We start from the raw sequence: 25,704 nt of genomic DNA, 5'->3' as shown, positions 1-25,704 counted from the left end.
TCGTCCTTAGGGTGTAACGGTGATATAGTAATACGTTTTTTTAAATCGGATAAAAATTATGACCTCTATAGGGTACACAAGCTAAAAATGTGATTTTTCGTACAATCAGGAGCCATAATTCAGGCAGTTACGGTCCGATATGTGCGAATATCGAAAGGAACCGAGATCTTTGGGTTATAAACTTACATTTCAAGTTTCAACAAAATCGGATAAAAATTGTGACCTCTAATAGGGTCCACAAGCTAAAAACGTGATTTTTCGTACAATCAGGGGCCATAATCCATGAAGTTTCGATCCGATCCATGCCAATATCGAAAGCAGCCGAGATCTTTTGGGGATAAACCTATATTTCAACACTGAGAAGTAGTGAAGGTGAGATTTGTACGTTTAGGGCATAGATATCTCCCGATTTGTTAAATTTCTATGAATATCGGTAAAATTCTAATTATCGCAACAAATCTAATACGAAGAGGCTAAAATCTGTAGGTACGGTGTGTTAATTAACAGGGGTGAGAAATTGACTGAGTGGTGATATAATTATCGCTAGGGGTGAAAATCTCGGCGACGGTGCGTTTTCTGTACTGTTGTGTTAATTAACGAACGGGTTAAAAACGACTGACACGGTGTGTATTCTTTGTTTGGCGAGTTTTCTCGAAAGCGTGTTATAACTACACCAAAGTTGTTATATCAAGGACCAACAGGCTTTATCTGACGCGTAGGTGTTAAATCAAATTTACCGTGCGATTTCTTGTTTCCGTGTGTTTTAAGCAGATCGGTCTTTGTTAAGTGTAGGTCTTTATGCATGGATTTGTTCGTTCTTATACGTATTTCATTTCTTGGTGAATACTACGTGTTTGATACTTCGTACCATAGTCGGGCTGCAATTATTTATATATTTGTCTTTTTTGTGGGTTTAATTAGTTTTTTTATATATTATCGTGTGTACCACTGAAGTATAAATGCACGTTATTTACCGATATCCGGACCAACCTCCATTAATATCAGACTAACGAATCTGTTTCGAAAACCAAGTTTATAAATATAAAATCGAGCAATTGATGAAAAACTATTGGTTTCGTCATGTCTATATTTACTACACGTGGGCGTTTTAATGCATAAATGTATTGTTTCTTACCTGGGTTGTAAAAAGGACTATCCAAGAAAAATTTAATTTCCACATATATACTATTCAAAAAAAGTAGGGGATATTTGATTTTTAAGTGTTATTAAAGTCACCTAATGAAACTGACGAAGAAACAAATGACAAAATGAAATGAAGTTCACATTCATCGATTTATTCCAAATGATCGTTAGACTAAGTAAGGCACAGACTGACCATTATAAGGGTAAAATGATACCCGGGGTCAAACAGCAAAGTTACCACAGCATCACAACCAAGTCAGTAACGGGTAAATCCTCCTCTGTTTGCCAAACAAGCATTGATCCGACGTGGCATACTCCTAATGAGACGTCTAAGGTCATTTTGGTCCAGATTGTCCCATTCCTGTTGCAACGCAGCAGCAAGTTCTTGGACATTGGCAGGACGTTGTTGACGTTGACGTAACCTCTGTCCAAGCATGTCCCAGACATGCTCGATGGGGGAGAGGTCGGGACTCAGTGCTGGCCAAGGTAATGTGGTGATGTTCTGTTGTTGGAGGTAACCTGTAACGATCCTGGCCCTGTGACATCTTGCGTTGTCATCCTGGAAGATGAAACGGCGGCCACGACGTCGTGCGAACGGCACAACATGGACTGCCAAGATGTTGTCCCGGTAGTACTGGCCTGTAACACGCCCTGCAACAACATGTAAAGCCGTTCTTCCAGCAACAGTGATGCCTCCCCACACCATAGCAGAACCACCCCCAAATCGATCATGTCTGATGACGTTAACGTCTTGGAAGCGCTCGTTTCGACGACGCCACACCCTCCTACGTCTGTCCAAAAAATCAACAGTGAACCTTGACTCATCTGAAAACATCACATTGCTCCAGCGTCGATTATCCCAGTGTTGACGATCCCTACACCAACGACGTCTTGCCTGAATGTGATGATCTCTCAAACAAGGGATCACGCGTGGACGTCGGGCGCGAAGGTGACCCCTATGCAGTCGATTCCGAATCGTCTGGCCACTCACTCTCACACCAGTGTCTGTTTGAAGACGAGCGCTGATCTGATTTGCTGTGATGACACGATTTCTCAAGGCCAAGGTACGGATAAATCGATCCTGGGCTTGAGTTGTCGCCCTTGGTCGACCTGAGCGTGGTCTGTCCTGTACAGATTGTGTATCACGGTATCTGGACCATAGCCTGCTTATGACAGACTGAGAAACATTCATCGTCCGCGCCACAACCGCCTGTGTTGTGCCTATCTGTAGCATGCCAATGGCACGTAACCTTTCATTTTGGGTAAGCCGACGCATATCAAAATTTGTTTTCTGGTCACTAAAACAATTAAACTGATGTTTCCACCCTGGAATTCAATGCCACAATGACTGTAACATTCAAAGTCAGAGTCGTGCAAATCTTGGGTTGGACCCCATGATGATCCCAAGCATCACCTGCATTCCATGCGGTAGCTATTGGTGCGTTTGGGCGTCACATGTAACTGGAAATGTTTCTTCTGTTAGGTTCTATAGTGACTTTTTTCGTAGTCATTTGCATATTTTAGTATTATGCCCCCAAAATCAAATATCCCCTACTTTTTTTGAATAGTATATATCAAATGATAATTCACATATCAAATAACACTAATGCAAATAGGGACATGCGCCGGCGGTGATATTGTCCATTGACCTTTGACTTAATATGGAATAGAGGCTTTACAAGAACAGCTAATTTTAAACACTTGTTAATATTTCTATTGTTTACGATTGTATGAAATAGCTTTATTATTTTTCTCCCGGTACTAATAAACTACGGGTCGAGTGGATCCAATTTTTATTATGTGATTTATCAACGTGATGACAGATCGAGAGCACGGGCTCCAAGCATGCAATCACCTTTGGGAATCAGCTTCCAGTCTAAAACGACTTTAAAATCTCTTTTGTAATTCCGGCCGCTTTATTTGAAAAGATTTTCATAATATGCCGTAGTAATTTGTCATTTTGTTTTTATTGTTAATTCTGTTTAATTGTGAACATTTCGAAATCTAAATATTTAATATTTATTCTTGGGTACGGGTTTAGAATAGTGTTATAGCATGATTTATTTGTTAAAGATCTGTTAATTCTGAAACAACAATTTATTGCTGTAGTGATCAATTTCAACATTTTCACTATACATGTATTCTAAAGTCATAGTTTTAAACTATTTAGCTTCATTTACAATATTTCCGGCCATATATTATGCTAAATTGAGTCCCACGTCATAAAAGTCTTCAACTTTTAGAACCGTCCATAGCACACATTATGTCCAGAATTTGACGTTTTAACAGCTTAATTAATAAATTTGATAAAGAAAACTATTTCAGAACAACAATAATTTCTTATACACCTTTGATGTAATTAATTGTTCGTTTGACAAATTACGGTTTTGAAATAGGATACACAACACATCTATATTAATTTACAGGGTCATATTTTGAATTTTAATAAACCAAGGTTCATTCAAGAAAATTATTGTTGTGTTCTGATAAATTAAGTGTACCTGGGCCCTGTTTCTCGAAATCTTAACTAAGATAAAACACATTCACTAAAATTGTTGAGCTGGGGCAATAATTAATTTATTACCCCTAATAAAGTCTGGCAATTAACAGTTGTTATATAACATCTAGGTCAACGGTGATCCAATGGTGTTCAGCGAAGCCTACTTCCTGCTCTGATGGCAGTTTGTGTTGTAATATTATGTGACTTGGAAATACGTTTAATAATTTAACAAATTCAAGAAGAAGAAGAAGAACAAATTTTCGCATACATGTATTTCCAATACAACAATTTTATTGTTTTGAAATATACTGTAGAAAAATAACTTAGTCCTCTAACTTAAATACCACATGATAATAATGTAATAGTTAGTATTTCATTGTATTTAAATCTTATAATATAATCCCTCTTGTTGATTTCAAGTACCGTGAATTTATCGGATTCGAAATCCCAGATAGGATATAAATTTTGATATTATATGTAAGATATGCTTACAATTATACTCAGTTTTGATATTATTTGTAAGATATGCTTACAATTATACCCATACTCATCGATCACTTTAGAGAATTTTGGCGCTGGTAAATGTAGCAAATGGTGGACCACCTTATTCTCACTCGATAATCGTCGCTATTTGATTCATTATTGCATTTTCCATCAATGGTGATAGTACAATTTGAAAAATAATAATTAATATCCGATTAGTCATGTTTGTATATTTTACAAGCCGTATGAAGCCACGGTTTAACTATCAAAATAATTCATTCTCTTCGAAAAGAATTGACGGCCATTTTAAATATTTCCTTCTAGTTCACTGTTAAATTCCACTTGTTGACCATGTTTCTTTTGAAACACCCTAATATTACACAAAATATCATTATTGGAGCAGAGCTAATACGCATAGAAGCGAATGCTTCGGCCCATATCAACTGCCAATTAAAGAAAAAATAACTAAAGCAGATAATTTATACGTTACAATTTAATTAAAACGTGTAATATATGAAGGCATATGCATATCAATAATGTAATAATAAATAATGGTATTGCTTGTACTTTTGTCTTGTCTATTTTACTTGTGTGTTTGAACATTTCTCTGATTATAATATAATCGCTTGGGCTGTTGTTTTTTTTCATTTGAGATACTAACCGAAATTTCCTATGAGAAACAAAATAAATTGTATACATGTTGATAAAATATCAAGCTTTATTCAAATGAGATGATAGAGAAGTAAAACATACATTTATGTCATTGCAATAAGACCAACACTGAACAGACCACAGTATGTCATTCTTGAATTAAGTGTAACAGGTAAAAAGAGTCACACTCCATCCAATTATTTCAGGAAATCCATTAACAGTGTCACCTTTCGGTCTGAGATCAAAGGGGGTCTGAGATCAAAGGGCAATATTTCGTGTGAAAAGCGTGCTCTCCTGATAGTATAAATTCTATAATAAGGATGAGACTGAATCCACTATTAAGTGATGTGTTTAAATTTAGCCGTTCTCGTAAAACCCATATTTCCATAGGTCGGAATTGTGTATGCAAAGACAAGCTTGTTACACAAAGTGTGATGGAATCAGAGCATACCAGAAGATGTTCGACGGTCAGCTCCACGTGTTGGAGGCGGACGTGAGTTCCTATTATTAGACATGATTAGTGTTATTTGGTATGTGATTTATCCATTGTTATATAGTGATGGAATTCTGTTTCCTTGGATAGCCCTATTTACCACCCAGGTAAGAAATACATTTATAAAATATAACGGTGACGAAACTTACAGGTTATCATTAATTGCGAGATCTTTTGTTTATAATTGTGCTTTCAAAACAGATTAGAGCATCTGATATCAATAGAGATATCGGATAATCATATGAAGGTTTAGCGGGATATCGGTAATAACGATATTGCATGCGACTGAATTTAAGACACACGCATTTATACTTCAGTGGTACGCACGATAATATATAAACAAATTAAACCCACAAAAAAGACAAATATATAAATAATTGCAGCCCGACTATGGTACGAAGTATAAAACACGTAGTATTCACCAAGAAATGAAATACGTATATCTAACTACAGCACATATAAATCCATGCATAAAGACCTACACTTAACAAAGACCGATCTGCTTAAAACACACGGAAACAAGAAATCGCACGGTAAATTTGATTTAACACCTACGCGTCAGATAAAGCCTGTTGGTCCTTGATAAAACACCTTTGGTGCAGTTATAACACGCTTTCGAGAAAACTCATCAAACAAAGAATACACACCGTGTCAGTCGTTTTTAACCCGTTCGTTAATTAACACACCGGTACAGAAAACACACCGTCGCTGAGATTTTCACCCCAAGCGATAATTATATCACCACTCAGTCAATTTCTCACCCCTGTTAATTAACACACTGTACCTACAGATTTTAGCCTCTTCGTATTAGATTTGTTGCGATAATTAGAATTTTACCGATATTCATAGAAATTTACCAAAATTAATCATTTAACCAGCGGCTGCCAGGCAGGATACGCCCACATTTTCGAGAGATGGATAGAAACCAAGCTAAAACGAAAGTGATTTTTGCTACAATCAAAGGCCATAATTCAGGAAATTACAATTCGATATGCGCAAATATTGAAAGGAACCAAGATCTTTGGGTTATAAACTTACATTTCAAGTTTCATCAAAATAGGATTAAAATTGTGACCTCTATAGGGTCCACAACCTTGATATACCATATTTTTATGCTATTTGAGAACGAAGGGCGGCCATTTTATCTGTCAGTTTTGGGCCGATTTTCACGAAATTCCTAACTCAGTCGTCCTTAGGGTGTAACGGTGATATAGTAATACGTTTTTTTAAATCGGATAAAAATTATGACCTCTATAGGGTACACAAGCTAAAAATGTGATTTTTCGTACAATCAGGAGCCATAATTCAGGCAGTTACGGTCCGATATGTGCGAATATCGAAAGGAACCGAGATCTTTGGGTTATAAACTTACATTTCAAGTTTCAACAAAATCGGATAAAAATTGTGACCTCTAAAAGGATCCACAAGCTAAAAACGTGATTTTTCGTACAATCAGGGGCCATAATCCATGAAGTTTCGATCCGATACATGCCAATATCGAAAGCAGCCGAGATCTTTTGGGGATAAACCTATATTTCAACACTGAGAAGTAGTGAAGGTGAGATTTGTACGTTTAGGGCATAGATATCTCCCGATTTGTTAAATTTCTATGAATATCGGTAAAATTCTAATTATCGCAACAAATCTAATACGAAGAGGCTAAAATCTGTAGGTACGGTGTGTTAATTAACAGGGGTAAGAAATTGACTGAGTGGTGATATAAGGGCGACAACTCAAGCCCAGGATCGATTTATCCGTACCTTGGCCTTGAGAAATCGTGTCATCACAGCAAATCAGATCAGCGCTCGTCTTCAAACAGACACTGGTGTGAGAGTGAGTGGCCAGACGATTCGGAATCGACTGCATAGGGGTCACCTTCGCGCCCGACGTCCACGCGTGATCCCTTGTTTGAGAGATCATCACATTCAGGCAAGACGTCGTTGGTGTAGGGATCGTCAACACTGGGATAATCGACGCTGGAGCAATGTGATGTTTTCAGATGAGTCAAGGTTCACTGTTGATTTTTTGGACAGACGTAGGAGGGTGTGGCGTCGTCGAAACGAGCGCTTCCAAGACGTTAACGTCATCAGACATGATCGATTTGGGGGTGGTTCTGTTATGGTGTGGGGAGGCATCACTGTTGCTGGAAGAACGGCTTTACATGTTGTTGCAGGGCGTGTTACAGGCCAGTACTACCGGGACAACATCTTGGCAGTCCATGTTGTGCCGTTCGAACGACGTCGTGGTCGCCGTTTCATCTTCCAGGATGACAACGCAAGATGTCACAGGGCCAGGATCGTTACAGGTTACCTCCAACAACAGAACATCACCACATTACCTTGGCCAGCACTGAGTCCCGACCTCTCCCCCATCGAGCATGTCTGGGACATGCTTGGACAGAGGTTACGTCAACGTCAACAACGTCCTGCCAATGTCCAAGAACTTGCTGCTGCGTTGCAACAGGAATGGGACAATCTGGACCAAAATGACCTTAGACGTCTCATTAGGAGTATGCCACGTCGGATCAATGCTTGTTTGGCAAACAGAGGAGGATTTACCCGTTACTGACTTGGTTGTGATGCTGTGGTAACTTTGCTGTTTGACCCCGGGTATCATTTTACCCTTATAATGGTCAGTCTGTGCCTTACTTAGTCTAACGATCATTTGGAATAAATCGATGAATGTGAACTTCATTTCATTTTGTCATTTGTTTCTTCGTCAGTTTCATTAGGTGACTTTAATAACACTTAAAAATCAAATATCCCCTACTTTTTTTGAATAGTATATATGTGGAAATTAAATTTTTCTTGGATAGTCCTTTTTACAACCCAGGTAAGAAACAATACATTTATGCATTAAAACGCCCACGTGTAGTAAATATAGACATGACGAAACCAATAGTTTTTCATCAATTGCTCGATTTTATATTTATAAACTTGGTTTTCGAAACAGATTCGTTAGTCTGATATTAATGGAGGTTGGTCCGGATATCGGTAAATAACGTGCATTTATACTTCAGTGGTACACACGATAATATATTAAAAAACTAATTAAACCCACAAAAAAGACAAATATATAAATAATTGCAGCCCGACTATGGTACGAAGTATCAAACACGTAGTATTCACCAAGAAATGAAATACGTATAAGAACGAACAAATCCATGCATAAAGACCTACACTTAACAAAGACCGAACTGCTTAAAACACACGGAAACAAGAAATCGCACGGTAAATTTGATTTAACACCTACGCGTCAGATAAAGCCTGTTGGTAATTGATAAAACACCTTTGGTGCAGTTATAACACGCTTTCGAGAAAACTCATCAAACAAAGAATACACACCGTGTCAGTCGTTTTTAACCCGTTCGTTAATTAACACACCGGTACAGAAAACACACCGTCGCCGAGATTTTCACCCCAAGCGATAATTATATCACCACTCAGTCAATTTCTCACCCCTGTTAATTAACACACTGTACCTACAGATTTTAGCCTCTTCGTATTAGATTTGTTGCGATAATTAGAATTTTACCGATATTCATAGAAATTTACCAAATCGGGAGATATCTATGCCCTAAACGTACAAATCCCACTCTTACTACTTCTCAGTGCAAGTTTCGTCAAAATCGGATAAGAATTGTGACCTGTAGAGAGTCCACAAACAATTGTGGACGGACAGACAGACGTCCGGACGGACAGGGGCGACGGCATAATACGTCCACATGAAAATGTGGGCGTATAAAAAGTTTAAAACAATTTGCAAAAATAAAGGCTATGAATAATTTATAAGAAAATTTACAAAATCAAATAATTAGATCGGAAAAATATTTCATATATAAATATAATTTGTAGCATGAATATAGACAGGATATGTGAGAAAGGAATTCCAGGGGGCGTTACTTGTCCTCCGCACGCGGTACATGTAAATACGGTACCATGCACAGATGTTATTCGTGTTTTGATAATCAATCTATTACGGATATTTAAAATCTGAATTCTACACCTCAAAGGCGAAGTATTCGATTTAGTACGCAAGTTTGGTACCATGATACTTGGCGGAATTCGCGTGGATACGGATGATAGAATTGTACGAATCTTTGTGTCGCAGATTTACCCACTATCAAGAACTTTTAGGCATTCTGATGTCGAAAAAATAATATTACGATATTTATATGGAGCAATTACGTCAAGACCTAAACAATTTAAGAGTGTGTGTGTGTGTACCTACATGTATGGATATGTGTCGTGTGATTGGTCTTTGATAATTGAGAGTGACATGTTATTTACTGAAGCAACAGGTATGAAGAGAAGCTACCTGTCGCTTGCGAATGTTTTTATAGCATGTTCAAAATCTCAACAGTAATTCCTTTTTTAGGAAGTACAGACCTTCTATGGACCAGGAACTGATTGTGACATTATCACAGCAATCTTGGTATTGTGACATTATAACAAAAATCAAAATCTGTCAATCGATGCACAATTGTCAAAGGAACAAACATGCCAAGTTTCATATTGATAGTACATAATTGGCAGAGCCTTGGGTGTTTTCGACTCCCAAGAACACAAGATGAGTAGCGCTTGGAGCCCAGTTCCTGGTCCAAAAACTAAAATCTGCACATCATTTTTCGAATAAGAAATGATACATCAGTGATTATAATAATATAAGTTTACCTCTTTAGATAGAGAGCTCTGTCATATACTTTCAGAATGAAATCATCTGCTCTCAATTCTCTTCCTCGACTAGGTGATTCATTACATAATACTTGACTTATAACATGTTCCACTAATATATCAGCTAAAATATAGCAATAATAATATTAACATAAATATATATCATTAATATTCTCAAATCTCAAGGATCCATATGACATCAGACATTTGAAAGGAGCAAAATTCTGCCATGAAATCATGCAAAATGAAAGTTGTAAATAATAAGTTTGTAAAGACGGATTGAGTTACTTTTATATCTGTAAACATTTATAGTGGTTTTCAATGAGTTCACCAAACACTTGCACAAAACGTTTGTCTCCAAGTAAATCTGATACTTATCGCAGTGTTTCGTTTAATTAGACCTAATCCCACTCAATCACTGCTATACTCAGCGTAAATTTCTGTCCCAATTTATGACTGGTCAATAGTCCAATTAACAACCAATACTGAACTGCGTAACAATATCAATTGGTTTTAAACAGAGTTCCAAATTTTGTATAATAATAATAATCGTTTTCTTTAGCGCTGAACATTCAGTCAGTCTGACGGCTCTGTTGTGCTTTACAATGTAGATATGATTATAAAAAATAGAAGAGCATTTTCAGTAATTTAACAATTTATACATAATGTTACGACTTACATTACAAAATTTATTACTATTATGCCCAATTAACCAGTGCATAGCAGAATATTGCAAGTATAATTATCAAATTCTACTTGTTCGGCTCGATCGGCAAAAATCACCAACAGTTGACTTTATAAAAATTAAAATATTTTTCCCAATCGTGAAAATGTATTCCGAGTCTATAATACATTGATGAAAATCCATTTTGATGATGTTTTAACTGTACTAAATGTTTTAATTTGTCATTTATTGCTGAATGTAAAGTTACGACATTTTGGAAATAAAAGGCGAATAGAGACACAGAAAATAAGTAACAATGTTTTGTCTGTGCAAATGAAAACTTGTTTAAAACCCTGATGTCATTTAACAAGACTAATGATCAAACAGCAGGGGCTAATAATGTGAAATGAAATGAAATGGGGTTTAACGTCCTAATGTGGGCTAAGTGGGGCTAATGAAGACGGGCATATGCCATTGCAGTGTGCTATGAGGGACATTTTGCGCTATGGCCTTCTTCTATATCGAATTGCATCCGCCAAGGGATCTTTTACGTGAACGCCACGTTTTTCGTCCCAGCCAAACGACTAGATAGCTGTCAGCCAGGCCCCCCATCTTGCACCACTGACAAGGAGAACCCACATCGGAAAATCCTGATAAACTTTCTTGGCCAGTACTGGGGTCCAATTCGAGACCTGCAGGCTAGCAAGCCTGCATCTTACTCATTTAGCCGCCGTGGCTCCTAATAATCATGTTGATATGTAGTAATGTCCATTTATCTTTTACAGGTGGTTGTCTTCAAAACATTTTCAAACAGAAGAACACCTCCCAAAAAAGACCCCAAATGAAACAGGACTAAAGATAGGTTGCCAGGCAATGAAACATACCCCCACAGCAACTAAATCGTCTGAGTGGTCGACAAGAGTTGACGCATATTATTCTTTTGTAGGTAACTGGGGGCATTTACAGATCAGATTATAATTTTTGTCATTTGAGGGTTCACAAGGTTCTACAAACTGAAACAAGGGCCTTAACTCTGGAAGTAATTTACAGAAAATTTTGAAATTTGACAGGCTTTTTCGTTTTACTAATTCAAACAATGCATATAAATTTCATACAGATTGGATGATAACTTTTGTCATTTGAACGTTCACAAGGTTCAAAAAGTAAAACAAGGGCCATAACTCTAGAAATCATTGACGGAAATTGCTGAAATTCAATAGACCTTGGCGGGCTTCCACTTCAAAATTTTCCTAACCGGTCATTTTTCTCACGTAGAAAGTGGTGCTATTTTTAGCACATAATAAGAAGTAAAAAACTACATGCTATTGGAATGTCGATCGGCTTTAATTGGGTCAAGGACAGTCACACAAAAATCCAATCTCACATCGACATTTATACCCACCCACCTTATAAATAAAAGAATCAATTATCATCATTTATTTATTTATACATTCATAAAATATAACAATAACAAGATAATTCATTCATCGCAAGTACACTATTTTCCTAATTTGTTTACAATATCGCCCGTATATATTCATCAATTTCGTAACCAACTTTATCTTGAATACTCCGCTTAAAATTTGTTATAGACGGAACAAAAATCTCAAAGATTTATTAATACGATCCGACATTTCTATCTTGATACCCCAACCTAGAGGCTGTTATAAATGCAGCAATAACTGTTCCGTTTGCTGACACCTCACTGCTACTTCATTTATTCAATCTCATGTAAATCAAAAGAAATATTATATTAAAAGCCACCTCACATGCGACACCCCTTTTATAATTCATGCCATTTCCTGCAATTTTTGTGGGATTCAATATATTGGCCAAACTTCCGATACCTGCAAACATAGATTTTACAACCATCTATGTGATATATGAAATTTCAAAGACACGCCGGTAAGCATTCATTTCAACATGGATAAACATACTTTAAGCATTAAAATTCTTGCAAAAACTTCGCGTAATTTAAACAAACGATTACGTCATGAGGAAAGTTTCATAACGTTGCTAGTGACAACGTGTCCTGGGGGACTCAACGAACAAGCTTAATCATTTTTTCAAATAATTCCTTGCTGAAATTCAAAATGGACGCCATGGTTAAGTGCACAATCTGTCAAACCAGCTACACTAGAAGACATAACCTGTACAAGCATAGATTAAAATTCCATAAACTTGACAGCATAGAAGAATAAGAAGAATACAAACAACTGAAAAAAACTAAGTAAGAAAAAAGAAGATAAGAAACCTAAAAAGAAAATTCTACAGAAGAAAAACATTGCTGATTTTGAGATGCCGCCAAGCTGTATACCAACTGCACCAACTACATTTGAGGCCCGCAGAAGAAATCCCTCCATTAGAGAAATTGATGTACCTGAGAAATCAAAAACTTTAAAAGACCAGTTTGATCTCTTACAATACGATCTAGAAGTTATACCAAGTATTGATGAATACAGATTGAATACAACCCAAGACCAGTTCGATGATGCTTGGAAGCAACTAATGGAAGAATATAACAATATTTAAACCAATATTTTTATAAAATCCTAGTACAAGGATTTTTATAACATCAACTTTTTCTAATTTTAAATCCCAGTATAGGTTTTTTTTCGTTTAATCTATTTTTAGAAAACATTCACTTTTTTAATCCCAGTCCAGGGATTATTTTTAATTAGAGTAAGGCGCATGCGCCAAGATTAGTATAAATAGCTTGGATTTTTTTTGTTATATCATTTTCAACTCTGGCTGATGAAGGGCTGTTAGCCCGAAACATGTACTGGACTTGGAATATAATTTTTAAAAACCATCTACACAGTGTTGTGAAGTCTGTTGCTGGGGATTCTCTTTTTTGATATTTTTCACGGATTGGTTCCTGAGATGCATCACTGAGATCCAGACTTGCCTGCACTGTTCTAGGGAATCTTCCGCCCTCCTTTATTATCGAGTGTGGGGGTTTTATCATCCTCTACTTGGATTTTCTAGTGTTTAGTTTGTCGACACGTGTTTAATTATAAGCGTCCCGCTTAATTATCACGACTGTTCAATAATTAGTTGGACCGTTCAATTTCCCCGAGCCGTGATTAAAATTAGTCAAAGTGTCCAATTACACAAGGTGTTCAATTTTGTTGTCAAACATCCAATTTCATGTGCGATGTTCATATATTACGATGCGTTTAGTTCTGAGCCATCGTTCAGTTTTGCACCCAAATGCCTATCTTACCGCACAATGTTAGATTCGCTGAACAGTGTTTAAATACTGTATTTAGTGTTAGTTTTCGTACTGACCTGTTGCGATACGGTTAACTAGTTTTCAGCTTTCATACTACGGTAGGTATCTGTATGCCTGTCATTGTCAGGGGATTATTTTTCAAGATCACTATGGCAAAACAAATGCTGGATGTTTAATGGCGACGGGACGGTCCCGAAGCAAAGCTTTCTCGAGATGCACATAACGTCGTCCACAATCATAAAACGTGTATCTATATATCCATTTAAAACAGTATTTCCCACACTGACATAACACATCCACGAATGATAAACTCACACATCTGATTTACATGTGTACATGTCGACTCCCTGCCCTGATTAAATCCTTTTGTTTAAAGACTATGTCTTCGCAATTAAGACTGGCAGCACGGGTATTGCACCCATCATATCTATAGAAAGCATTTTGGGTTGAAGGGTAGTGCGATTATCTGGGGCAATAAACACAGAACGCTTGTAGAATTAATACACATGTGTCAGAAGCTAACAATATGTCTATTGTGTAAGACAAAACGTGAAAATAAACTAATAATTCGATCTCTTTATTTCTTTTTAATATTATAGCACGGCCCATTTTTTGCTGAAAACCAAATAAAACCTACCAAATAAACTTTATTTCAGAGAAAACCAATTCAAAAAGGAATTGAATCATATATTAAGTTTAATTTTTATAAAGCATGGGGATATCATAAGTAAGTTAATTTGATGTTTTTGTGGCATGTACTATATTAGATGAGATCGAAAGAGTGTTTTAGATTAGAGGTTACAGAACCACAAGTAAGGTGGAATGTATAAGTCGAACGGAACTGTTCTTCAGACTGAAAGGTGATGCCAGTCATTAAATTTTACAGAGTTCGTGCTGTCAAGACTTTCTAGGCAGAAATAGCTACGACTGAAAGGCGACGCTAATCATTAAATTTTACTGAGTGATACTGATAATACTTGTTCCATTTTGTTAATCAAAATTAACACTAACATTGTATTAAAAGGTGACAGTATGTTATTAGAAAATGTACATCATATATTCATGATGAGTTAGTTGTGAAGCGGACGTCAAATACAACTAACTCACACACAGAAGGGTGCAGGTTTTTTCGTACTTGGTTCATTCGTACCTCACATGAGCAGTTTTCGTACTTCACTTCGTATCTCAAATTGATTCATACCTTTTCCTATATTGTTGAAATCAGTTGAAAGAAATTGAATATACCGAACCAGAATTAGAATATGCACGAGATTTGTACCTCAAATTGATTAGTTCCTAAATGTGGTTGATGTAAGTTGAAAGAAATTGAAATAAAGGTGATACATAATTAAACAATTTAATCAAATCCAATGGCTGCGCTAAATTTATAAAAATGGCTGCCAAACGAGAATTAGAATACACACATGATTTACATCTCAATTGATTCGCACCTTTTACTATATGTTGTTGAAATAAGTTGAAAGAAACATATATGTTGTTGAAATAAAATGAAATAATAAACGATTACCTGCCTTTTGTTTTTTGTTTTTTTTAATCTGGTCTTAATTATCAAACCTGCTCAGTGAGTTGTGATTATTAACGACAATTGATTGGTGATTGTTAACTCTTAAATGACCCAGAGGTTTGACGTCATAAAGTCATAAAAACCCACGTCATAATCGTCAATAGTGTTAAAATATACATACATTTTAAAGTCATATTATTAAAAAACAACTGTAGATAGGCCCTACATGTAAATGGATGGAATAATCTAAATTTAATGTTATTTTCATAAATATGAATTATATATAAGCTTATACCAAAAATTAATTTAGACATTTCATGCAAAATTCATGTATATAAGTTCTACTTTTTTTGTTCGGCGGTTATGAACTAAAAATTATTCATCATGAATCTCTTTTAAAGCTTATTTAAGTAATTTGTTGATTAAGCCTACTTGTAGTTCTATAACTTATCAGTAGCCTGAGTAGGCCAACTGGCCTATCACGTTCTAACACAAAACTATAAAATTCTACACCACCGATAAAATCTGAATCACTGTCATTCAATAAGGATGGTAATCCGTCGTTAGGAAAACGTTGCCCTATAGGCCTAGACATATCACTTTTTTATTATAGTTTTTCAAAAAGAAATAGTAAGATTTTTCACTGTCAAAATGTTAAACAGGAAGTAAACAAACGAGAAAAAGTCGTCTGTCCATAAGGGAAGTAACTCTCATTACGCTAGAAACGTTGCATTCGGCTAACTGATTTTGTTGACAAAAGTCGACGTGGGTACTTAACGGTAACGTTATAGGCGTCGAGAAAAGTCGCCGTGGGTCAGTTAAGAGTTAAAGCAGTTTAAAAAAAAATTGAAAAATATTTAATCTGGTGTTGATTATTGAACCCATTCTGCTGAGTGAGTTGTGATTTGTGATTATTGACGATAATTGATTGGTGGTTGTTAAAAACAATTTAATATACTAAGAATTCCAAAATGTATTATTCATTATATAATAAACCTTAAATAAATTGAACTCATTGTAAGGTGGAACTGTATGCTTTCTGGTTGGGTTATTTGAGCCTACGTGTGAAGATGGGCATACGCCTTTCTTTGATCTGTTACATCATGGACCGTATACACCTTTATATCAGGGGGTAATTCTGTGTGTGAATTACCACTAATTGGACAGGCTGTGTTGTATTATCAATACGGAAATTTCTATTTTATGGATTTGCATCGTGACACATTTTTTTTCTTCTTAATATTTTAACAGACTGTGGTATATTTTAAATGTTTCATATTCCTGTAATTATCAATGCATCCAATTCGCTTTTTGTTATTAAATCATCGTTGCTAATTCTCGTTCGGCAACCATTTTTATAAATTTAGCACAGCTGTTGTATTTGATCAAATCGTTTAATGTTTCACCTTTTTTTCGATTTCTTTCAACTTATTTCAACCACATTTAGGAAAAGAAACTAATCAATTTGAGGTACAAATCTTTAAAATATTATTCCACTTGTGAACAAAATATTCTGTCTTGTTTTGTACTGGGTCCCTTTTCTTTTGAAGTCTAAATAATGGAATGTTGATTGACAGTTTGGGATTTAAGCCCTGGCGCCATATTTTAAAATCAGCACCTTCTATCTGCGTTTTTGAATTATTTTGCGTTGAAAGTTGAGTGTGTATGTGAATACTGGCATCTATTCAATGTTGAACTCTAGTACTTTTTAATAGCAATGCCAATTTATACATTAATGGTTTTAACCCATAGTATTTTTTGATATACTTTTCTCTGATATACTTATAAGATGGACAAACTAACAGAGCATGAAACTTGTCTTCAATTTCATCACAGTTACAAAATTTACATATTCTGTTACTTCTCCATTTGTGAATCGGGAGCACAAATTCTGTATTTACATATCGATGTTTTAGCGGCAAAATATGATATCGAAGTCTGTCGACATTGAGGGGGTTAGGGCTGCATACAACTAAATAGTTTGTTAAAATGCTTGTGTTTTTCTTTTTGCAATTCATGAAATAATGAATATATGATGTACATTTTCTAATAACATACTGTCATCTTTTAATACAATGTTAGTGTTAATTTCGATTAACAAAATGGGACAAGTATTATCAGGTTATAAGCACAGTACAGTTCGTTGATCACTGGCCTAGATATTACGTAACGGTCTTGATTGGGCAATAAAACTTACCAGCGGCTGCCAGACAGGATACGCCCATATTTTCGAGAGATGGATAGAGAACAAGCTAAAAAGAAAGTGATTTTTCGTACAATCAGGGGCCATAATTCAGGAAGTTACTGTCCGATATGCGCGAATATCGAAAGGAACCGAGATCTTTGGGTTATAAACTTACATTTCAAGTTTCATCAAAATCAGATAAAAATTGTGACCTCTATAGGGTCCACAACCTTGATATACCATATTTTTACACTATTTGAGAACGAAGGGTGGCCATTTTGTCTGTCAATTTTGGGCCGATTTTCACGAAATTCGAACTCAGCCATCCTTAGGGTGTAACGGTGATATAATAATACGTTTTTTTAAATCGTATAAAAATTATGACCTCTATAGGGTCCACAAGCTAAAAACGCGATTTTTCGTACCATGCAGGGCCATAATTCAGGAAGTTACGGTCCAATATGCACGAATATCGAAAGGAACCGAGATCTTTGGGTTATAAACTTACATTTCGAGTTTCAACAAAATCGGATAAAAATTGTGACCTCTATAGGGTCCACAACCTTGATATACCATATTTTTACGCTATTTGAGAACGAACGGCGGCCATTTTGTCTGTCAGTTTTGGGTCTATTTTCACGAAATTCGAACTCAGTGATCCTTAGGGTCTAATGGTGATCTAATAATAAGTTTTTCTCAATCAGATAAAACTTATGACCTCTATTGGGTCCACAAGCTAAAATCGCAATTTTTCGTACAATAAAAATTGTGACCTCTATTGGGTTCACAACCTTGATATACCATATTTTTCGTACAATAAAAATTGTGACCTCTATTGGGTTCACAACCTTGATATACCATATTTTTACACTATTTGAGAACGAGGGGCGGCCATTTTGTCTGTCAGTTTTGGGCCGATTTTCATGAAATTCAAACTCAGCCATCCTTAGGGTTTAATGGTGATACAATAATACGTTTTTTTAAATCGGATAAAAATTATGACCTCTATAGGGTCCACAAGCTAAAAGTGCGATTTTTCGGAAAATCAGGGGCCATAATTCAGGAAGTTAATTTCCGATATGCGCGAATATCGAAAGGAACCGAGATCTTTGGGTTATAATCATACATTTCAAGTTTAAACTAAATCGGATAAAAATTGTGACCTCTACAGTGTTCACAAGCTAAAAACATGATTTTTTGTACAATCAGGGGCCATAATCCATGAAATTACAGTCCGATACATGCAAATATCAAAAGGAACTGAGATCTTAGGGTGATAAACCTATATTTCAAGTTTCATTGAAATCGGATAAAAATTGTAACCTGTAGACTGTTCACAATCAATTGTGGACGGACGGACGGACGGACAGGGGCGACGACAATATACGTCCACATTCAAGCAGAAAATAACCAAGAATGTTTTATAGTCAACAATGCTGATTGTTTGTTAGCCATTTTCTAATATTTCTTCCAAGTTGAAACTATATGCTTCATTTTTACACATACAGACCATTGCATGATGCATCAACTATTCTATATCCTTAAATATCGCTAAAATTATTGTCACAGGTAAATGCCCAAATTTCTAACCAATACATTAATTCCAAAGAGCTATTTTGGACTAGAAAGTCTGACAGCACCAACTCAGTAAAATTTAATGATTAGTGTCGCCTTTCAGTCATAGCTATTTCTCCCTAGAAAGTCTTGACAGCATTAACTCTGTCAAATTTAATGATTGGCATCACCTTTCAGTCTGAAGAACAGTTCTGTTCGACTTATATATTCCACCTTACGTGTGGTTCTGTAACCTCTAATCTAAAACGCTCTTTCGATCTCATCTAATATAGTATATGCTACAAAAACATCAAATTAACTTACTTATGATATCCCCATGCTTTATAGAAATTAAACTTAATATATGATCCAATTCCTTTTTGAATTGGTTTTCTCTGAAATAAAGTTTATTTAGTAGGTTTTATTTGGTTTTCAGCAAAAAATGGGCCGTGCTATAATATATTATATACTTTTATATCTCAAAGATCTTGGTTCCTTTTGATATTGTCGCATGTCAGACTGTAACATACTGGATGATGGTCCCTGATTGTACAAAAAATCGCTTTTTATTTAGCTTGTTCTCTGTCAATCTCTTGCAAAATGTGGGTGTATCTTGCATGGCAACTGCTTATTCATATTTAATTCCCGTATGGTATTCAAATTTATGTCAGTAATATTCCTACAAAATTATGTGTTTTCATAATACGATAGAATGAAATTTGCTGACCCGTGCCCGTTTCAATCAAATTCACGGCAGTAATATTCCCCCCAAATTACGAGTCTTCGTTTGTACGTCAGCAAATGAAGAAAGAGGTCCGAAATAAGAATTATTTGTGGTGATGTTAAATCATTTTCGTAAAATGGTATTTAAAATCACATTGATAGTTAAATCACTTGTAAAAGGCATACATATCTTTGGCGTATGGCGTACGTGACCGTTAACATATAACACATAGAGTAGGTTCGTAGTAAGCACTGCCTTACATAGTAAGCGACTTTCGTGTGATAATCGAGATCGCGGGAAAGTGCTACTGTAGATGGGAATTTATATATGGCGTCTTAAAAGAAGTAGTTCCATTATGGAAAATAAGTTAAAGGTTTAATAGCTAACAATAGACAGAGGTTTTGAAATGTATAATGACTGTCCATTCAGGGATGTGCCCAGAAAAATCTTCATGCCGGGCGGTAATCTTCGGCAGAAAATTACCGTTTTTTTCCGATCGAAAATGCGCAATTTCATGAGTGACTCCCAGCTGTCAAAATTCACAACGGCGTTATAGTATTTAGCGAAATTGCCGTAGAACACAAATAAGAACTAGGGCATCTTAAGCTGTGGTAATTTATTTAAGAATATGACAACGGAATTTGCCGATGTTGACACTAAAACTGCTCTTGTATACCTGCGTAATCCAGGGCATATTCTAAAATAGGAATTTATTGTTTTGTTTCTTTCCTGAGTTCTTGTGACTGCATTTTTCTATCGAAAACACAAGTCGGCATTCGTTCAGTCGTAGTGGTACCATGGAACGTATACGGTCCATTGTCGTGCGGTTACTCAGCTAGTTGGCAGTCAAGTAGCACTAGCAGCCAATTTTATAACAATGAATTTCACACCGTCTTTGCACGTTTTCATCTGTCTGTCACTAGTTTATAGCATTATGAAGTATTTATATCTAAATAAATAAAACGTGTGTCCCCCAAGTCATTTGACTTAATTCTATCATAACATTATGAAGTATTTATATCTAAATAAAAAAACACGTGTCCTCCAAGTCATCTGACCTAATTCTACCGTAACGTCACGTGGCTGGAATGGAGTGCACACGGCTCGTCTGGTTTATTTAATCATTTAAAAAGTTTAAAACAATTTCCAGAAATAACGGCTGTGAATAATTTACTGGAAAATATGACCAAATCAAATAATTAGGTCGGGGAAATATGTCATATATTATAATTTTTAGCGCAATTAATAGACGTGACGTGAGAAAGGAATTTCAGGAGGGGGGGGGGGGCGTTACATGTCCGCCGCACGAGGTTCATGTAATATAATGTCATACACGCACATGTGTGAAATCGTCTTTTGATAATCAAATTATAACCGTATTACAGATATTTTATAACCGGAATTCAACACCTCAACAGCGAAGTATTCATTTAAAACGCAAGTTTTAGTTTGGTACCATGAAGGCATGATGCCTATATTTATTTGGTGGAATTTACGTGGATACGGATATTACAATTTATAGTGCACGAATATACGTGTCGCGGACTTACAAGAAATTGTGGGCCTCCTGATTTCGAAGAAATAAGACGGATTCATATTACGATATTTATAAATCCATATGTACTGCGCTAGTAGCCTGCGTAAAGCCCTAGTGCTAATTTTAAACAATGACGGTGCAGTAGGCTAGTTTAACCAGTCGTGATAGTTACGTCGCACTGATGTGACCAGTTAAAAGAGTCTAAATATCAGATAACTCTGCGCGTCAAATAAGAAATCGAAAGTAAAATATTATTTCGTCGAAAACGTATTAGATGTCTTATGATACGAGGTCAGTTTGACACGAGTCAAAATAATTTATTCCATTTACAAGGTTAAAAGCAACAAACAAAAACACTTTTACCAATTTAGATTTATCTTTATTTACAAGAAAATGGAGGTGGGCGGAAATCTGCTTCAAGATATTTTTGCCGGGCGGACGATATTGGTGCTGGGCGGTGCCGCCCGGTAATTGTAATAGTAGGCACATCCCTGTCCATTGATTTGGGGTGTTATATATACTATTAGGGGCGCTATTGCACTTTCGTACCTCTACCAGTTCCCGTGGTCGTAGGCACTTGAAATTTTCAGAGGATGTTAAGGGGGGCTAGCAATGACCACACACCAAATTTCAGCTGAATCGATCAATAACTTTTTTATTTTACCGACCTTTTAATTTCTAACGAAAGAGAACTTCATCCGTTTGACGCCATTTGCTTTGTTTACTATTTAATAACAAGACACTAAGACGGAAACCGACACACTGCACTAGCTGTCTAACACTGCAGTTCATAAAAATTAATATAATTTTCGTATACTTAATTTTTGCGCGAAGCCACCATTTTTTATAAAATACTATTTGGTGTTGATCAGTGGATTGGCCGTTAGGTGTGAATATTGCAGTGACCTTGATTTTGACCTTGAGTCTAATCTTCTCATCCATATCGGGGCCTTTGCGTTTATGCTTGCCGTGGCCTTATTTCTTACTGTATTATCAAAGTTAATGTTCGAGGTGAAAGCAGAGACAACGTCCTTCAGAAAAGATAATTGGGTCAAAGTCGTAGGTCAAGGTCATCTTACAGAAAACTAAACTCAAACTTTTCAAAGTCATTTTTGGGACATTTGACCTTGACTTACGACCTTGACCCCGTAACCATTTTCGAAGGCTATCACCTTGACTTGAACTATCGACGTTTATTTTGGTCCTGACACACACTGCTCGTTTAGAAAACGGTCAAACGCAGTTTGCGACAGGACCAAAGTAAACATCGATGGTTCAAGCCAAGGCGATAGCCTTCGAAAATGGTTATGGGGTCAAGGTCGTAAGTCAAGGTCAAATGTCCCAAAAATGACTTTGAAAAGTTTGAGTTTAGTTTTCTGTAAGATGACCTTGACCTACGATTTTGACCCACTTATCTTTTCTGGAGGACATCGTCTCTGCTTTCACCTCGAACATTAACTTTGATAATACAGTTAGATATAAGGCCACGGAAAGCATACACGCAAAGGGCCCGAGATGGATGGGAAGTTTGGACTCAAGGTCAACGTCAAAATCACGGATGGTTAAAGGTGACTAGTGGAGGTCACCACGACCTTTCACATTGACCACGGCCATTGACTTCCTTTCGGACATGGGCCCTTTGCGTTTGACCCTTTTCTGACCGAACAGTTTGCGACAGGACCAAAGTAAACGTCGATGGTTCACGCCAAGGTGATAGCCTTCGAAAATGGTTACGGTGTCAAGGTCGTAAGTCAAGGTCAAATGTCCCAAAAATGACTTTGAAAAGTTTGAGTTTAGTTTTCTGTAAGATGACCTTGACCTACGACTTTAACCCAATTATCTTTTCTGGACGACATCGTCTCTGCTTTCACCTCGAACATTAACTTTGATAATACAGTTAGAAATAAGGCCACGGCAAGCATACACGCAAAGGGCCCGAGATGGATGGAAAGTTTGGACTCATGGTCAAAGTCAAGGTTACGGATGGTTAAAGGTGACTAGTGGAGGTCACCACGACCTTTCACATTGACCAAGCCCATTGACTTCCTTTCGGACACGGGCCCCTTGCGTTTGACCCTTTTCTGACCGAACAGTTTGCGACAGGACCAAAGTAAACGTCGATGGTTCAAGCCAAGGTGATAGCCTTCGAAAATGGTTACGGGGTCAAGGTCGTAATGTCCCAAAAATGACTTTGAAAAGTTTGAGTTTAGTTTTCTGTAAGATGACCTTGACCTACGACTTTGACCCAATTATCTTTTCTGAAGGACGTCGTCTCTGCTTTCACCTCGAACATTAATTTCTGATAATACATTAAGAAATAAGGCCACGGCAAGCATAAACGCAAAGGCCCCAATATGGATGGGAAGTTGGGACTCAAGGTCAAAATCAAGGTCACGGCAATAGTCACACCTAAAGGCCAATCCACTGATCAACACCAAATATTATTTAATAGAAAATGGTGGCTTCGCGCAAAAATTAAAGTATACGAAAATTATATTAATTTTTATGAACTGCAGTGTTAGGCAGCTAGTGCAGTGTGTCAGTTTCTGTCTTAGTGTCTTGTTATTCGAGTCTAAATAGTAAACAAAGTAAATGGCGTCAAACGGATGAAGTTCTCTCTCGTTAGAAATTAAAAGGTCGGTAAAATAAAACGTTATTGATCGATTCGGCTGAAATTTGGTGTGTGGTCATTGCTAGCCCCCCTTAACATCCTCTGAAAATTTCAAGTACCTACGACCACGGGAACTGGTAGATGTACGAAAGTGCAATAGTGCCACTATTAGGATAATATGTGACATCAAGGACTAGTTTCTACGTGCTGTTGGTTGATATCAGTGAGATTAAATTTTCCGGCAGTGGAGAAACCACCGAGGTAATCACGTAGATAAGGTTGATACTCACGCTTATTGGATTGATGAAAAGTCCGAGAAAAAAGAAGCAATGACTTCTGTTCAAGATTAGATTGACGAATTTCCCGACAAAGTAATAAGTCAGTCAAGCAAGACAGATTAAGCAGGTAAACAATGTAGGTGTATAGACGATATAATACGATAAATATGCTGATCACTTAATTACCTAATCAATCCAGCCTATTATCAACAATTATCTGGATGAGTGGTAGTTATACACTCAGGTTACTATATTAATTTTGAAATTCTGAATATTATTCATCATATCTTGATGTCGGATTGGGCATATTCCTGGCCGGAAATTTGGAAAATAGCGCAAGACATGTCTGGAATATACGGGCGAAATCCCAACACTTAAGAAACTGAAATTCGACACGAAAAGTGACAAATTTCGTAACTTTCGACACAAATGTTCATGCTGTTGAAGGTTAGTGACAACGATTTTATTTTTTATGTTAGAACCGGTCAAGCTGCAAATAAAACGATTTCCATTTTTATCGCAAACCCTGCTCCAGTCGAGTTATCGCAATTTGAAGAAAGAGTATAATTCAGGTTTCTGCAGACCAGTGTTTAAAATTCGGCAATAAATATTAACAAAATACACGTACACTACCCTACCCCAAATTCCTTGAACTTCTAAGTTCCGTAGGTGTCTTCTACAGCCATTTGGGACAGGTTTAAAAGTTAAAATATGTATTCAATATTGATTAACTGTTCACATTACAATTTTAACTTTTGACAGATTTAATGTTTATACTTCCTGTATAGAAAGAAAAAAAAGATAGGTTGCCAGGCAACAAAACATACGCCCAATGAAATGAAACATTTATAATAGATTAGGAGGTAAATATGTTAAGTCCAAGTGCAATCTTACTTTTCTGATGCGATGCAGAGACAGCAACATCATCCCCAAAGGTCTGCGTCTCAAGCCCCCGGTCCAGTCAGCAGCAGCTAGCAGAATAATCGAACGAGCCAGTCAAAGCCTCATTAGAGAACGGATACAGTACCACAGAAACACCAAACATCGGCTTCACAACCAATATGAACAAAAACTGTCTCAACTTAGGGATCTGGTGTCCGAAGAAGACTACACACAACTCAGGTCCAAACAGCTGAAGTCACTAGACCACCTTAGAGAGACAACACGAACTAACCAGGTGAAGAAGTTTGAAAACCTTAAAATCGCCAAACAGGTCCCCCCTACCACCAAGAATCCCAAAGAAGATTACCTTACAAAAACAGTTATCAACCTCAGTAGCCAGAACCTAACTGAGGACCAGATTTCACTTCTTTCCAGAGGTTTACAGTTTACGCCAACCAACCAGCCAGCCAACCAAGATCTGCTCATCGCCAATATTGAGAGAGGTCTGAGACAACTAGCCCCCGGTGGCAAGATTGATTTTATCCGACACCAGATAGCTGACCTTA

At 36.7% G+C, this 25,704-nt stretch overlaps 1 protein-coding gene across 2 annotated transcripts in view; it reads right to left on the bottom strand.

Moving 5' to 3' along the window:
• Positions 1 to 25,704, bottom strand: part of LOC126825420 (phosphatidylinositol 4-phosphate 3-kinase C2 domain-containing subunit alpha) — a 684,289-nt gene that overhangs the window by 514,123 nt on the left and 144,462 nt on the right. For both annotated transcript variants that reach the window (XR_008788423.1, XM_056101571.1), the window contains exon 5: positions 9,944 to 10,067. The gene's annotated coding sequence lies outside the window, so the exon portion shown is untranslated. The remainder of the gene's footprint in view (positions 1 to 9,943; positions 10,068 to 25,704) is intronic.

The sequence above is a fragment of the Patella vulgata genome, chromosome 6 (genome assembly GCF_932274485.2).
Source record: "Patella vulgata chromosome 6, xgPatVulg1.2, whole genome shotgun sequence".
Lineage (NCBI taxonomy): Eukaryota > Metazoa > Mollusca > Gastropoda > Patellidae > Patella > Patella vulgata.
The sequence above is the reverse complement of the archived record's forward strand: the minus strand, read 5'-3'. Positions and strand labels throughout refer to the sequence as shown.